This window comes from Polyodon spathula, chromosome 17 (assembly GCF_017654505.1).
Source record: "Polyodon spathula isolate WHYD16114869_AA chromosome 17, ASM1765450v1, whole genome shotgun sequence".
NCBI classification, from domain to species: domain Eukaryota; kingdom Metazoa; phylum Chordata; class Actinopteri; order Acipenseriformes; family Polyodontidae; genus Polyodon; species Polyodon spathula.
In genome coordinates this window covers 18,578,820-18,593,986 of record NC_054550.1, presented here as the reverse complement: position 1 = coordinate 18,593,986, position 15,167 = coordinate 18,578,820, and positions in this window count along the sequence as shown.

Genomic DNA, 15,167 nt, shown 5'->3' with positions numbered 1-15,167 from the left:
CTAGAGCCCCAGGAGAGGAAGGTGAGGAGAAGCAGGCAGAGAGGGGAAAAGGTGAGGAGGAAGCAGAAAGAGCCAAGGTGGTGCACCCTGTGCATTGCCTATGGGCATGAGGACGAGGACTGCCCAGAGCAGGAGCCAGAGGATGGGGAGCCCAAACGTCCTACGTCTGAGTGGGAGGAGCCCAAATGTCCTACGCCTGATTGGGAGGAGCCCGAATGTCCTAAGCCTGAGTGGGAGGAACCCGAACGTCCTAAACCCAAGAGGGGGGAGTCGGTGCATCCACACTTTGACCGGGACTTTGGGACTGAGGGGGGAGGTGGCCATTGAGGCCACATGTGCAGCGCACAAGGGTGGGCTTATGTGGCAGAGTGTCCCGCCCCTTTATGTTTATTAACTGTTTTATGTTGTACGTAGTGTGTTAATGTTGGTGTTTATGTATAAAATACACAGGATATAAATATGGATTACGAGCATAAGTGTTTAACATGTGTATTTGTATTTAGGCACGACGATTGCACAACACTTCACATGCAGGTAATATGTGAGCACAGGGAATTACACTTAATTAATTCACGTGCTGTTGTACCAAGACTCCAATTGAATGATTGATTTGCAATCGAGTCTCGGTACAGCTGCATAAAAACAGCATGTTTTCACTCACTCAGGGTTGTGTGTTCGTGAGTGGAGAATGGGAGAGAAGGAGAGATTCAGATAACAATTGCTATTTCTAAACAAATTGCTAAACAAAGTGGACGGACAGAAAACAAATACCATGGTGGAGCTTCCTGTCTATCTAATTACTTTGGCCAATGCACCCTTTATTTTCAGTTGTGTGTTTTGCTTAAATCTTTTGTTTGTATTATTATTTAATAAATAAACTGAGCGCCATGACTAGGTTTTGACCTCAAGCAAGCGTGTTTTGGTTTCTGTTCCTGGTTCTGACGCCACCCCTGCAAAGCCATCCTTTCACAGAGTACTTAAGTGCTTGTGGTGCAAATACAGTTATTCGTGAAACAAAGTGCAGTGTAGTAAGGGTTTATGCTGGCCTCTGGCGACAACTCTGGATCATGTCAGCCATCTAAATAACAACAAAACAAACAAAACACTCATGATAATAACACACGTCTTTCTTTCCGGTTGAGCTTAACCATAACAAGGCACAGATCACTTTGTAAGTCTCTTTAGTCAATCATGCCCCCTTGGTTAACGATTGCAACTGCTCCTCCTTCTAACCCTGGGATTGAATTGTCTGTCCGCCCAATCCAGGACACACTGTTCTCTGTCACAATCTGTCAGATATAACAACACAGTGGTTTGCAGAAGTATTCACCCTACCAATAATGTCACATTTTGTTGAATTACAAATAATCTATGCACAGTTTTTCAAAGAAGCTTTTGTTTTATTCAAAGATGTATTAGTTAAGCTGAACACTGTTATATGAGGAGGAGGTTAAATGTCAACAAAACTTGCAAAGAAAATGTACAAAATGAAATTTGCTGGTTGCATAAGTATTCAGCCCCTTAAGTCAGTACTTGGTAGAAGCACATTTTTCAGCAATTACTGTTATGAGTCTTTTTGGATTGGTCTCTACTAGCTTTGCACAGTAGGATGGTGAAGTTTTTGCCCATTTTTCACAGGAAAATTGCTCCAGTTCTGATAACTTTTTTTGATGGACTGCATTCTACAAGTTTCGCCATAAATTTTTCATTGGATTCAAGTCAGGACTTTGACTGGGCCACTCAAGAACATTAGTGCTCTTTTTGTTCAACCAGTCCAGTGTGGCTTTGGCTGACTCAAACAGGTTTTCTTCAAGGATTCGCCTGTACTTTTCACCATCCATTATCCCCTCTATCCTGACAAGCTTCCCAGTCCTTGCTGAAGAGAAGCATCCCCATAAGATGATGCTGCCACCACCATGCTTGACAGTTGGTATGGTGTTGACTGGGTGATGTGCAGTGTTGGGCTTGCACCAGACATAACGCTTGGAATTTAGACTGAAAAGTTCAATTTTTGTCTCATCTGACCACAACCTTTTTCCACATGTCTGCAGTATCATCTGTGTGCTTTGAGATTAGGCTTTTTGAGTAACTGCTTCTTTCTTGCCACCCATCCATACAGGCCAGCTTTGTGTAGGGACTGGCTTATTGTTGATGTGTGAACACTGAATCCCATCTCAGACACAGAACTTTTTAGATCTCTCAAGGTCATTGTTGGCTTCAGAGTGACATCCCAAACCAGTTTCCTGTTTGCCCGGCTGCTCAGTTTCGGAGGGCATCCTGATCTGGGTAGTGTCTGGGTGGTATGATGCATCTTCCACTTCTTAATGATGTGCTGTGCTGAGAGGGATAATCAGTGCCTTTGAAATTTTATTGTACCTTTCTCCTGCTCTGTGCCTCTCTACCACTTTATCCCTGACTTGTTTCAAAAGTTTCTTGGTCTTTATGGTTGCTTTTTTGGATCACTATGTGAGTTGCCTTTATATACCCGAGGGAAATTATCTACAAGTTAAACCATTTTGAGTACACAGACTGAAACTAATTTAGTGACCTTTCAAACAAATAATTTGCACCTGAGCTAATTTAGGGATGCAGTAAGTAGCACAGGAGTTGAATACTTATGCAACTGAGATTCATCTGTTTTTCTCTGTAAATCTTACTTATTTATATTCTTTATGCATTTTAACTATATGCATTTTTTTTTATCAATGTGGAGTAGTTTGTGTAGATTCTACATATAAAGTTTAATTTGAAAGCATCATGGAGAATGCTCAGGTGCCAACAAAATGAAAAAACTTTGTGTGTGTGTGTGTGTCTATATATATATATATATATATATATATATATATATATATATATATATATATATATATATATATATATATAGTATCAGTCAAAAGTTTGAGTACACCTGCTTGAAACCAGGTATTTCATGATTATCTATGTTTTTAACTGTATAAACTTGTCTACAAACACTTAATATTTCATTATATGATATGTGTACTTATATAAGCTGATAATCATAAGTGAATTGCATTCAGAAATTTAATTTTTAAATGAAAATGTAAATCTTGTCATTTTAATGAAATGGTCACCCAAAGCAAGGGGATTTCAGTCTGAAGCCCAAGTCAATTAAAAGTCTGAAATGTGTATAACATGGTGTTAGAACACTGGCCTAAGTATAAAAGTGTCTTTGTTAGATTTTCTCTGAGTTAACTAGCATGTTACCTAATTAACCTTTTGTCACCAATTATTGTTAACAGGTGAGGGTCCATGATTACTATAAATATAGGTAGCATAGGCACAAGTTTGTCATTCCTGAATGTAAGGGAGCAAAAAATGGCAAAATACGCTCAGTTAAGCAAAGAAAAAAGACTTTAATTACTTTAAGAAATGGAGGTCAATCTTCAAGACAAATCGCAAGAACTTTGCAAGTGTCTGTAAGTGCTGTGGCCAAGGCCATCAAACGATTTGAAAAAACTGGCACTCATGAGGACCGAACAAGGTCAGGCAGGCCAAGGGTGACCTCAGAATCAGAGAACAAGTTCATTCGAGTCACAAGTCTGCGAAACCGGTGATTAACTGCCCCTGAAATACAAGCTCAGCTAAATGCTACTAGAAGTACAGATGTTTCAACATCAACTGTTCAGATGAGGTTGCGTGAAGCTGGTCTAACTGGAAGACTTGCTGCAAAGAAATGATTGTTAAGAGTGCAGAATAAGAGGAAGAGACTTGACTGGGCCAAAAATTTTAAATATTTGGTTCCAACCACTGAGTATTTGTAAGACGCAGAGAGGGTGAGCATATGAGTTCTGCATGTGTGGTTCCCACTCTCAAGCATGGAGGAGGCAGTGTCATGGTCTGGAGTTGCTTTGCTGGTGACAGAGTTGGTGATCTTTACCAAGTCCATGGCAAGCTCAACCAGCATGGCTATCATAGCATACTTCAGAGGCATGTCATTCCATCAGGATCACGGCTAGTTGGGCAGTCCTTTATTCTTCAGCAAGATAATGCTGAAGAACATGGAGTACCACAGGGATCAGTATTAGGTCATCTGCTATTCCTTATCTACATTAATGATTTAGATTCTGGTATAGTAAGCAAACTTGTTAAATTTGCAGACGACACAAAAATAGGAGGAGTGGCAAACACTGTTGCAGCAGCAAAGGTCATTCAAAATGATCTAGACAAGATTCAGAACTGGGCAGACACATGGCAAATGACATTTAATAGAGAAAAGTGTAAGGTACTGCATGCAGGAAATAAAAATGTACATTATAAATATCATATGGGAGATACTGAAATTGGAGAAGGAATCTATGAAAAAGACCTAGGAGTTTTTGTTGACTCAGAAATGTCTTCATCTAGACAATGTGGGGAAGCTATAAAAAAGGCTAACAAGATGCTCGGATACATTGCGAAAAGTGTTGAATTTAAATCAAGGGAAGTAATGTTAAAACTGTACAATGCACTAGTAAGACCTCATCTTGAATATTGTGTGCAGTTCTGGTCACCTCGCTATAAAAAAGATATTGCTGCTCTAGAAAGAGTGCAAAGAAGAGCGACCAGAATTATTCTGGGCTTAAAAGGCATGTCATATGCAGACAGGCTAAAAGAATTGAATCTGTTCAGTCTTGAACAAAGAAGACTACGTGGCGACCTAATTCAAGCATTCAAAATTCTAAAAGGTATTGATAGTGTCAACCCAAGGGACTTTTTCAGCCTGAAAAAAGAAACAAGGACCAGGGGTCACAAATGGAGATTAGACAAAGAGGCATTCAGAACAGAAAATAGGACGCACTTTTTTACACAGAGAATTGTGAGGGTCTGGAATCAACTCCCCAGTAATGTTGTTGAAGCTGACACCCTGGGATCCTTCAAGAAGCTGCTTGATGAGATTCTGGGATCAATAAGCTACTAACAACCAAACGAATAAGATGGGCCGAATGGCCTCTTCTCGTTTGTAAACTTTCTTATGTTCTTATGTTCTTATGTCGTCAAAGGAGGAGTTTTGAATTGTCTGTAGCTTTCTGTTGGTAGGGTGGTAATGAGGACCAGAGAGATTCTATCTGTGTGTTATATATTGTTATTACATAAAGCATTTTTTCTAGTTCTATTTGAAATGTGGGATTTAGCTTTAGTTATTATCTTGTCCAGAAAACCACAATTTCCAAAAAACACACATTTCCTCGCTTTTGGCGAAGAAATCTTGATCGTCACTGCAAATACATCTGAGTCTTAACAGGAATCGGGTCACGGTAAGCCTTAGAGTGTGAGGAGTCAAACTGCACATATGCATGAGAATTGGTTTGTAGTAGACAGTGGTGTTAAAGGTGGAATTCAAAACAGTGATGGAAGTGTTTAAGAAAGATATACTATTGCCTGTTTCTGATATATTCCATGTGAAATCCAGGGCTGACTGGAAATTTGTTACTGACTGAATGAACTGTTTTAAATCCTCACTGGAGTTCGTGGAAATTCCTAAAATGTCGTTAATGTACCTAAGAGATAGTTTAGGTGTGTTTCCATTGTATTGCTGTAAAAATTTGTTTTCCACCGATCCCACAAAGGCAAGCATATGATGGTCCCATTTTAGTTCCCATGCTAACACCCCTTACTAGAGTGTAAAAATCGCCATCAAAGGAAAAACAATACAATGTGAGCACAAGCTCAGCCACTGAGCCAGAAGAATATCTGTTGGAGGCTCTTTCACTGTCTGTTCCTCAAGAAAGTAATTTATTGCAATTAACTATTTGTAATTCATTATTTGGTATAACAGTGTACAGACTTTTAATGTCCATTGTAAAAAGAATAATATTATCAGAAGTTATCCAATTGTTTTAGAAAATGTGTGGAGTCTTTAATATAGGAAGGCAGTGATTCAACAAAGGGTTTGAAGATTTCATCAAGAAATTTGGAGATCAGGGATCCCCAGCCTCACAGAGATAGGTAAGACCTGGGAGTATCTCTCCTGTACAGCCAATGGACAACAGAGTCGCCTACTGCAAAATGTGTTATTATAGTCAAGTAGTTATATTGCAGCCCCAGATGAAACTGGAATTGAATTAGAAGCTTTATGTGTCTTGTTTCAGTTCAAGCACAGCACGTCACATCTTGATTTTGTTAATAAAGTTCCTTACCCATTTGTGTTCTTTCTAGACCGCACAGAAATAAAAAACATTAACTTTATTATCCAAAGAGTTGCATACATGGCATAATCTAGTAGCAACTTCCTGTTACCTCTGCAATAATCACACCTGACCAATGCAAACACTCACTTTAAGTTTGTGGTTACTAATGCTGGCCACATGTAAATATTCCATTGGTATCAATATTCTATGCACAAATACTGAGGGGAGGAAATACCACTCCAGTTGCATAGCAATTTCACCCATTCCAGGTTTTAATATGTGCTTGATTAGCCACAGTGTACTGCTAACATGCTCTGGTGTGTCTTATGGAACTCCTAATAAAACCAGTGATTAATCAAAATGCTGGGCAATGGGGGTCTAACTTCCATCCCTCTACTGCAATACAGAAAGCAGTCCTTTCAGCAAGAGAAATTGATACTTACAAAAACAAACAAATGAAAAAGACAGCAGGAACAGTCTTTCTAGGCTAGTTCCTTTACAGTAAAGGGATCCTAAAAACCCAGTTGCTTCTGAAATGACTGTTTCCTTTCTCTGTTGATTTGATATTTTTGTTTGCTAGCTGCTGTTCTAAAGATGACAATGATTTGTAATCGCCTCACCCTATTCAGAGCTTGAAAGTGCTCATAGTGTGAGATTATGTGCACTGGGTAAGAGCTGTTATAAGGATAGCTGCTCCATTATTAACATGAATGTGTTACTTATTGCATCTCATGTATGCAAAATTATATTTCTGTTAGCAGCCATTCATGCTAAAAATGTAAATAAATTAAGATTGCACAAAATTTAGGAACTGTTATTATAGTATTACTTCAATTTGGCGCTGCCCTCCAATTAAAGATGCCCTCGTATTGACGCGACAATCATATATCAGTTTTATAATAGAGGCCGCCCTCGAATGAACGCCGCTATTAATAAAGAAACATTAAGGTATTTTTTTCTCCCCCTACTAAAAAACACACAGTAAACAAATAAATGCACAACACTGACTATGTACATGTAACACCTGAAGAGATGGGAGCAGCAATCTAGCATGTAAATTACAAACTAATGTACATACACATAGTAAGCACATTTTATTTTATTTTGTTTAGTTTTTACAGAAATCAAGCTGATATTCTGAGGTAATTTTTGGTGGAGGATAACATGTACGTCACACTCTTGGATGTCACTGCCACACCAGCATTGTACCGCCCCTTAACAACCAATACACACTCCTGATTCGCTGGTACAGTACTCCCCTGACCTTCCAACTCCCACCTAATAGTCTCTCAGTAACTGTCACCGATAAATGTACTGTAGTCAAAGTAGGTTAGCCACACACACTGCATACAGGTAGGCTACCGTATTACAGAAAATAATTAACCTTGATACTTCTAAAATGTCATAAATCATGTAATAAAATATTGCAGCATTTGAAAATCGTAGCATTATTAATAACGGTCGCCCTCGTTTAAGAGACATAGTCATTTTGATCAATTTAAAATAAACACTGCAGTGCCAAATTGAAGTAATACAGAAAGTGTTTTTTCTAACTTTACAACTATGCTATTAGTTTAATGCATGGGATGGCATTGTACACAAGATGAAATTGTAACCAATCCTTCACAGCTGATTTACCCTATCTGCTTTATAATTCCCTTTTTTTTGTTGCAGAGGATGAAGAAGACTGTTTCATCAAGGAAGTGGAAAACACAACCCCACCCACAACCCACCCCAGCCACTCCTATCTCTGCATCCTCTTTAATTGGGGGTAGGGGGAGGGGCCTGCCACCGAGGGCAGCGGGGAGTATAGCCCTCCTGTCTCCACCCCTGATACGCCCACCACCACCACCAGCCCTACGGCAGCCAGCACCGCCCCACAGCCCAGCAGCACCAGCTCAGACCTGCTGGCCGGGGACGGGCTTCGCTTCACACTGCTGCTGGGCTGTGGGGCTGTGCTGGCTGCCGTAGGGCTGGGCCTGGACCTGCTGGGGGTGAGCAGGCAGGGGGAGCGGCAGACCCAGAGGGAGGGCTCCTTCCAGCGCTTCAGTGCCAGCCCCACCTCCCGCAAACTGTTCCCCAAGGAGAGCCCCCTCCCCCCAGCCCTGCTCCCCTCCTCCCTGTCCTCTCCCTCCGACTGTAACTCCATGCTCTTCCTGCTGCACTCTAACAGAGAGGAGTTGCTGGCCTACTGCTTGCCCGGGTCCCTGGCGAACCCTTTGGTCAACACCCACCTGGAGAGCTTCAAACAGCACCTGGACCAGTCCCTGACTCCCACTCTTTCCTCCCACGTGTAACTTAAAGTGGGCACGTTCTGGCCATTCATCTGCTTTATGTAGCCAGGGAGTGACCGGTTTCAGGCTCCATTCTCCCACCCTGGGTTTCTGTTGCTTAATGTTGCTGCAGAACCCAAACCTTAAAAACCCATGTAGAAAATAACAGCACTGTAGGTGTGAGGATAACAAAAACAATGTATAAAAAATAAACAAATAAGTTGTTTCAGAGCTTCAGTATGTCATATATAACCTCCTACTGGTGCAAGTAGTTGCAGGAGCATGACTGTGGCTCAGAGAGTGACAGTGGAATAAAAGGGCAACAAAGCCTGTGCAGCTCAAATGACTGGGAACGGGAAGCAAACTGGACTGTCAACAAGTTCTTTGTTTTAGATATACTAGAGTGCGCAGAGAGCTGTGGAAGATGCTTGAGAATGTGAAACTGGACATCATTGTGGGGCACTTGTGTTTAATGCAGTGTGGTTCAGTTTTGTACAAGCTGCTTTTGATGCACCTAAATTATTACCACTGTACGTTTCAAAGCAAAAATAGTGAACCAATTAAACAATCAAGGCTGTCGTGACAACCACCTCAATCACAAGGTGGTCTGGCTGATTGTTGTAGCTCTCTCGCTACCTACAGTGACTCCTTCTGGCAAATAGGAGTAACTGCACCCCAATCTCCAGCTCAAATGGCACAACCCAAAAAAAAATCACTGCTGCCACCTCCAGGTGCTTCTCTGTAATTTAAAAGCAAGCAAACAAATAAGTACTATTGTTTTCTTCCTATGTATGTCCATGTATAAAAAAAAAAAAAAACACTTGAAAATACTATTGAAATACAATGAAGTTAAAGGAGTGATAATAACCAACACTTGAAAAAGCGTTTTCTTCCTTCTCCTTAGCCTAACCAATGGGGAGTTCTGGATTGACAGGCTTTACTGGAGTCCAAAGTGAATGAAGTTTGGAAATCAGCAAACCAATGACGAGCTTTGTGGGAATGTGCTGAGTACAGGCGGGAGATCGGTCATCACTCATTTCAGATCATTGTGTCCTTCAATCTCCACCAAGGGTGCCAAGCAGGCTTGGTTTCGTGGCTAGATGTATTATATGTATTGTTATTATTATGGCAATGGTTATGAATATTCGTATTATTCCTGTGATGGTGATAGCAACATTGTTATTGTAATAAATAAGATACTGGTTTAGGATTGGTGTCAGCAATGGGGCACATTCAGACTTGAATAAAAATCAGAGCAAGAGGATTTTGGAAGTGTGTTTTTGTTCTTGTGTCTGTTCTCGAAAAACTGAAACATGACACACACACGCTCACTAGCACTGAAACATGTCACACACTCACTAGCACTGAAACATGACACACTAATTGAAATGTGACACACACAATCACTTGCACGCACTTATTCTTCAAACTTTTGATAACAGCATATCAAATAATGTCTTTTTATTTATGAAATATTTGTTTAGTTGACTTCCTACCCCCTCGCTGACGGCTATGCATTGGGCTGACTGTTAACCTGCACATGTGGGTCCAGTTAAGTTTAACAGCCTATTCCATTTCCTTACACATCTGCTCATAAAACATAATTGCAGCCTCTCAGACTTCAGATGGTTATTCTGCTTCAATCAGGTGAAAATACAAACTGCAATTTGGCACTTTGGTGGCCTCACATTTTACTGTAAGCTTGTTTTCAGCTTTTTTGTGTCAGTTTATTGAATTTTGTTGTTTGATTTTACCAAAGGGTGTCAGACAGGGTTGGGGTCAATTCCTGTTTTTCAATTCCCATTTATTTGTTCTAACACATCATCAAAATTGCAGTTAGCAGTATTCTGTTAAAATGAGCTTCTCACAGTGACAACACATTACTTCCATTGAAGTCACTCTTAGTCAATTAAATTGGCTTCCAATGAAAGCACTGGAACAATCATAACAACTACTAAGTCTCTAAAATATTAATTCTAATTCCTTCAGAGGCTTTGGATTTGGGAATTGATTTTAAAAAGGAATTGGTATGAAAAACAGAAATCACCCCAACTCTGGTATCAAACACAACACAAACAGTGTTATCCCTCTTAAGGGCGATGATTTCAAGTTGTATGATTCATGAGGTGCAAACAGGGGCCAGATAACTCCCTGCTTTTAAGAATAATCACACTCTATGGCTAATCCTAATGTATTCTAATTTCTATCTGATACAAGCCATCTGACTATCTGACACAAAGACATTTCAGATAGGTGTGTCACATCAGTGCCAGGGTTTGTGTTGGCTTTATTGCATATTTGTACATCTAGCATCAATTACTGCTCTTTAAATCTCAAAAGCAAAATGCATTTTTTTTCTGGCCTGTGATCCCAATATTAAACTACAATATTGCTACTTGTAAAATTCAGTGTGACACCTTGCTCTAATCTCTTTCTCCTCTAGACCTTCTTTCTGCTCTAGGACTTCAGGTACTACAGTGAATTGGGAATCCATACCCGTCTTTCACCTCAATAAGACAGCCTGGAGTTGACATGGCATAGACTCCCTAAGGTGCCTGGCTGTGTCTTGTAGGATAGTGAGTTAGGGTCAATGCATTAGGTACAGAATTACCGCCCCACATGCAACACAAGCTCTTCCCACGAATGCTTGATTGGCTTGAGATCTGGGGATTGCGCTGGCCAGGGGGAGCTGTCTGCTGTGCCATCATCTTGAAAGGTGACATTCAGTACTGTGTATCAAGCATATTATTCAGCCTTTTAGGGAAATCAAAGCAGCTCCCTAGTTTGCATAAGCAAATGCCCTAAATACACAGTGTATGTTAGGAATATGTTCAGTCCTAATTCTTATCACTTCCACCTGTTTTCTGTAAATCTAGTCTTTCTTACCCTGCTGGTGACAGTGTTACGGCAGGTGTCCTGTTATTGTTCTGCAATTATTACCATTATTAAGCACTGAAGCCCGCTCTCTTTGAAGTCCTTTGCAGATAGCGACGCATTGTGCACTGCCAGCTGCCAGCCGCCTCACATCTCTTAACAGGGAACAAGTGTGTCAACATGGAATTATTAAGCACAACATCTGCTGAATGGAGAAACAACACACTCTTCTCTTCCTCTTCGGTTACACTTTGACTCCAGAGTCCAGAGACGGAATTGCATTCAAACTACATTACAAACACCAACTCCAGAGACTGAACTCATTCCACTACATTACAAACACCAACTCCAGAGACTGAACTCATTCACACTACATTACAAACACCAACTCCAGAGACTGAACTCATTCCACTACATTACAAACACCAACTCCAGAGACTGAACTGCATTCACACTACATTACAAACACCAACTCCAGAGACTGAACTGCATTCACACTACATTACAAACACCAACTCCAGAGACTGAACTGCATTCCACTACATTACAAACACCAACTCCAGAGACTGAACAGCATTCCACTACATTACAAACACCAACTCAAAGGCAATCATTATAGCTTCTGTATTTCATTATTTTTCTCTTTATTTGAGCTTTTCTTCCATAACTATTAAACAACCAATGCTAAAAGAAACTTAATTCAATCATAAAGTTTGTTTTTTCTTTATTTTGTAAAAGACTTCCAGAAGTTTTTTCATATTATATTATGTTTCTTCCAGGAGGTTTTCATGTTGTGTTGCTTTTCTTCCAGAAGTTTTTTCATGTTGTACTATGTTTCTTCCAGAAGTTTTTCATGTTTTATTATGTTTCTTCCGAAGGTTTTCATGTTGTGTTGCGTTTCTTCCAGGAGTTTTTCATGTGGTGTTGTGTTTCCCTTTCAATTCGAAGATGGCCACCAAAACATCATTATGGGATACACTCTTCCCTATTGGTAGGTGTCACTGAGCTCTTTGTTTCAAAGCTGCCAATTCACTTGGCATTGACGCCCTAGCCCACTTATGGCCCAGAGCGCTCCTTTACGCATTCCTGCCTCTGCCATTACCCCCAGCCTTTCTCGAAAAGGTCCAGTCGGAGAAGGCATCAGTTCTCCTAGAGGCCCCAAGGTGGCCCAGGAGAATCTGGTTTTCATCCCTGTGCCAGCTATTGAATGGCCCGTCCTGGGAGATCCCACTTCGCCAAGATCTCCTCAGCCAGGTGAGAGGCACACTTTGGCACCCGGAGCCGAGCAGGCTCCAGTTATGGGTCTGGCCCCTGAAAGGGAAGGCTGGTCAGCCTTAGGGCTGTCAGACGCGGTCGTGGGTACACTGAAAAATGCTAGGGCGCATTCCACTAGGTCACTGTATGCCTGTAAGTGGAAATATTTTCAAGATTGGTGCCGAACTAGCGGTCGTGATCCAATCTCCTGTCCCATGCCTGTCATCTTCAGTTTCTGCATGATCTGCTTGAGGCTGGTAGGTACCTTCCACACTGAAGGTTTACCTAGCAGCTATTTCTACTTGCCATGCACCTGTTGACTCAGTGTCCCCAGGTACGCATTTTCTGGCTACCTGGTTTCTCAGAGGCGCTCAGTGATTGCACCCTCCTAGGAGGGCTACTCTCCCCGAATGGAGCCTTGAGGTTGTACTGGAGGCTCTCACGCAGGCCCCTTTTGAGCCTATATACTCCATCAAGTTGAAGCACCTGTCCAAGAAGACAGCCTTCCTCTTGGCTATCACCTCCACAAAGCGGGTTAGTGAGCTGCAGATGCTGTCTGTGGGATAATGGTAGCAGGGTGTCACTGCGGGCAAACCCTACTTTTCTCCCCAAGGTGGTTACAGCCTTCCACGTGAATCAGTCTGTGGAACTGGAGTCCTTACTGGAGGATAAGAAGTTGAATCTTCTCTGCCCAGTTCGGGCATTGAGATGTTATGTGGATAGGACATAATCTGACCAGCTCTTCGTCTGCCATGGAACACGGACCCTGGGATAGCCCCTTTCAAAGCAACGAAAGACATTGGATTGGGGACACAGTCTTGACTGCATATGATGGTGCTGGTTTACCCCCACCTGGGTGGGTAGCCGCACATTCCACGAGAGGTGTGGCTACGTCATGGGCCCTCTTTCGAGGTGCCTCCATGGCTGAGATTTGTGATGCAGCTAGCTGGGCTACCCTGCATACTTTTTCCAGGTTCTATCGCCTGAATGTGATAGATCCCTCATTGCCCTCTGTGGGCACTAGGGTCCTCGAGGTTGCACACTCGCACCACTGACCTTGGTCAGGCAGGACTTAGCGTCCCTCATATGCTGCCATTCTTTTCTCCTTGTGATGGCTCGGGTACAAATTTCCCATAACAATGTTTTGGTAGCCATCTTCGAATTGAAAGGGAACGTTACTTTACCTACCGTAAACCTGGCTCCCTGAAAGAGAAGATGGCCACAAACCATGAGCTCGCATCGGTCGACATCATGGTTTCGTCACGAAAAGAGTCTCCCCTGCATGATAGTTAAGTACCCTCGGACGAGTGGGTCACCGAGGGGAGAGGGCCTATTGGCAGCTTTGATAGAAAGAGTTCAGTGACACCTACCAATAGGCAGCAGTGTATCCCATAACGATGTTTTGGTAGCCATCTTCTCTTACAGGGAAACAGGTTTACAGTAGGTAAACTAACGTTCTTCCAGGAGTTTTTCATGTTGCATTGCGTTTCTTCCAGGAGTTTTTCACCATCGGGGCTTGTGCTATGTTATATTGTCCGGAATGTGACCAGACTGGCTCTGTCTGTCTGGTGCTGGTCTGGTGACCTAACATGCTAAAGGAACTTAAGACCTGTAGTATTGCACAGTGTTCATGGGATACTCTGTATTTTCAGGGGTATTTTATCATCGTTTATCAGTTTACACCTAAAATCAGAAACCTGAGTGTAGGATTTGGGAAACACTGAGAGCAGTCTCTCTCTCTCTCTCTCTCTCTCTCTCTCTCTCTCACACACACACACACACACACCTCCAGCACAATCACACTGTGTTCCAGTCTCATTGCTGGCAGAACTGTGCAATTCAGGAACAGAAGGCTGAAATACATTGGGTTCTTCACTCTCCAGTCACCCTGCGGTACTGCGGCACATCCACAGAATATCATCGCTGTACACTACTGAAGGGTAGCGTCAAACGTGATGTTAATTTAGTTTTTATATTTTGCTTGCTATTTTGTTTGCAATCATTCTCAGTGATCCTGGATACTATTGCACCACTGTTAAGTTATAATTTCACTCTAATTTTTTGTTTACCTGCTTCTGGAGAACCTTAAGTGGCGACCCTGAAAAGGCCTTCCTCATTCCATTCAGATCATGTGACAATGAAATCTTTCAGCTGTGTCAGCTCCACCTAACACCTCTGTCTATAAACATATAGAGTAGGTGGGTCACATGGTTTCAATGGAATGAGGATTCTCCAAGCAAGCGTAAAACCAGGTCAGGGCAGATTTAGAGAACAATGATAATAACTATGCATGATATGGAAGCAGCAGAACCCAGAACCACACAGAATTTGAAACTACTTACACTTACAGTAACATATTTAGTCTCACCAAAAGTAATTCCAAATTGCTACCCTTGGATTCAGTATAAACCGCAAGGTTACGAAGTCACTTGAGGATTAAGCAACGATAGTGGATAAAAGGTATTAGTCACAGAGGACTCTGACGTTTACCTGCGGAGATGTGGGTTCAAAACCAGTGAAATGAGATGGTGGTATTAAACTAGCTCCTACTGGACATCAGTTTATTCACATCACAAACACACTAACAAACACAACACAGCAAAATTGTCAGTGTCTTCTTGAGACCCAGGACTTCCTG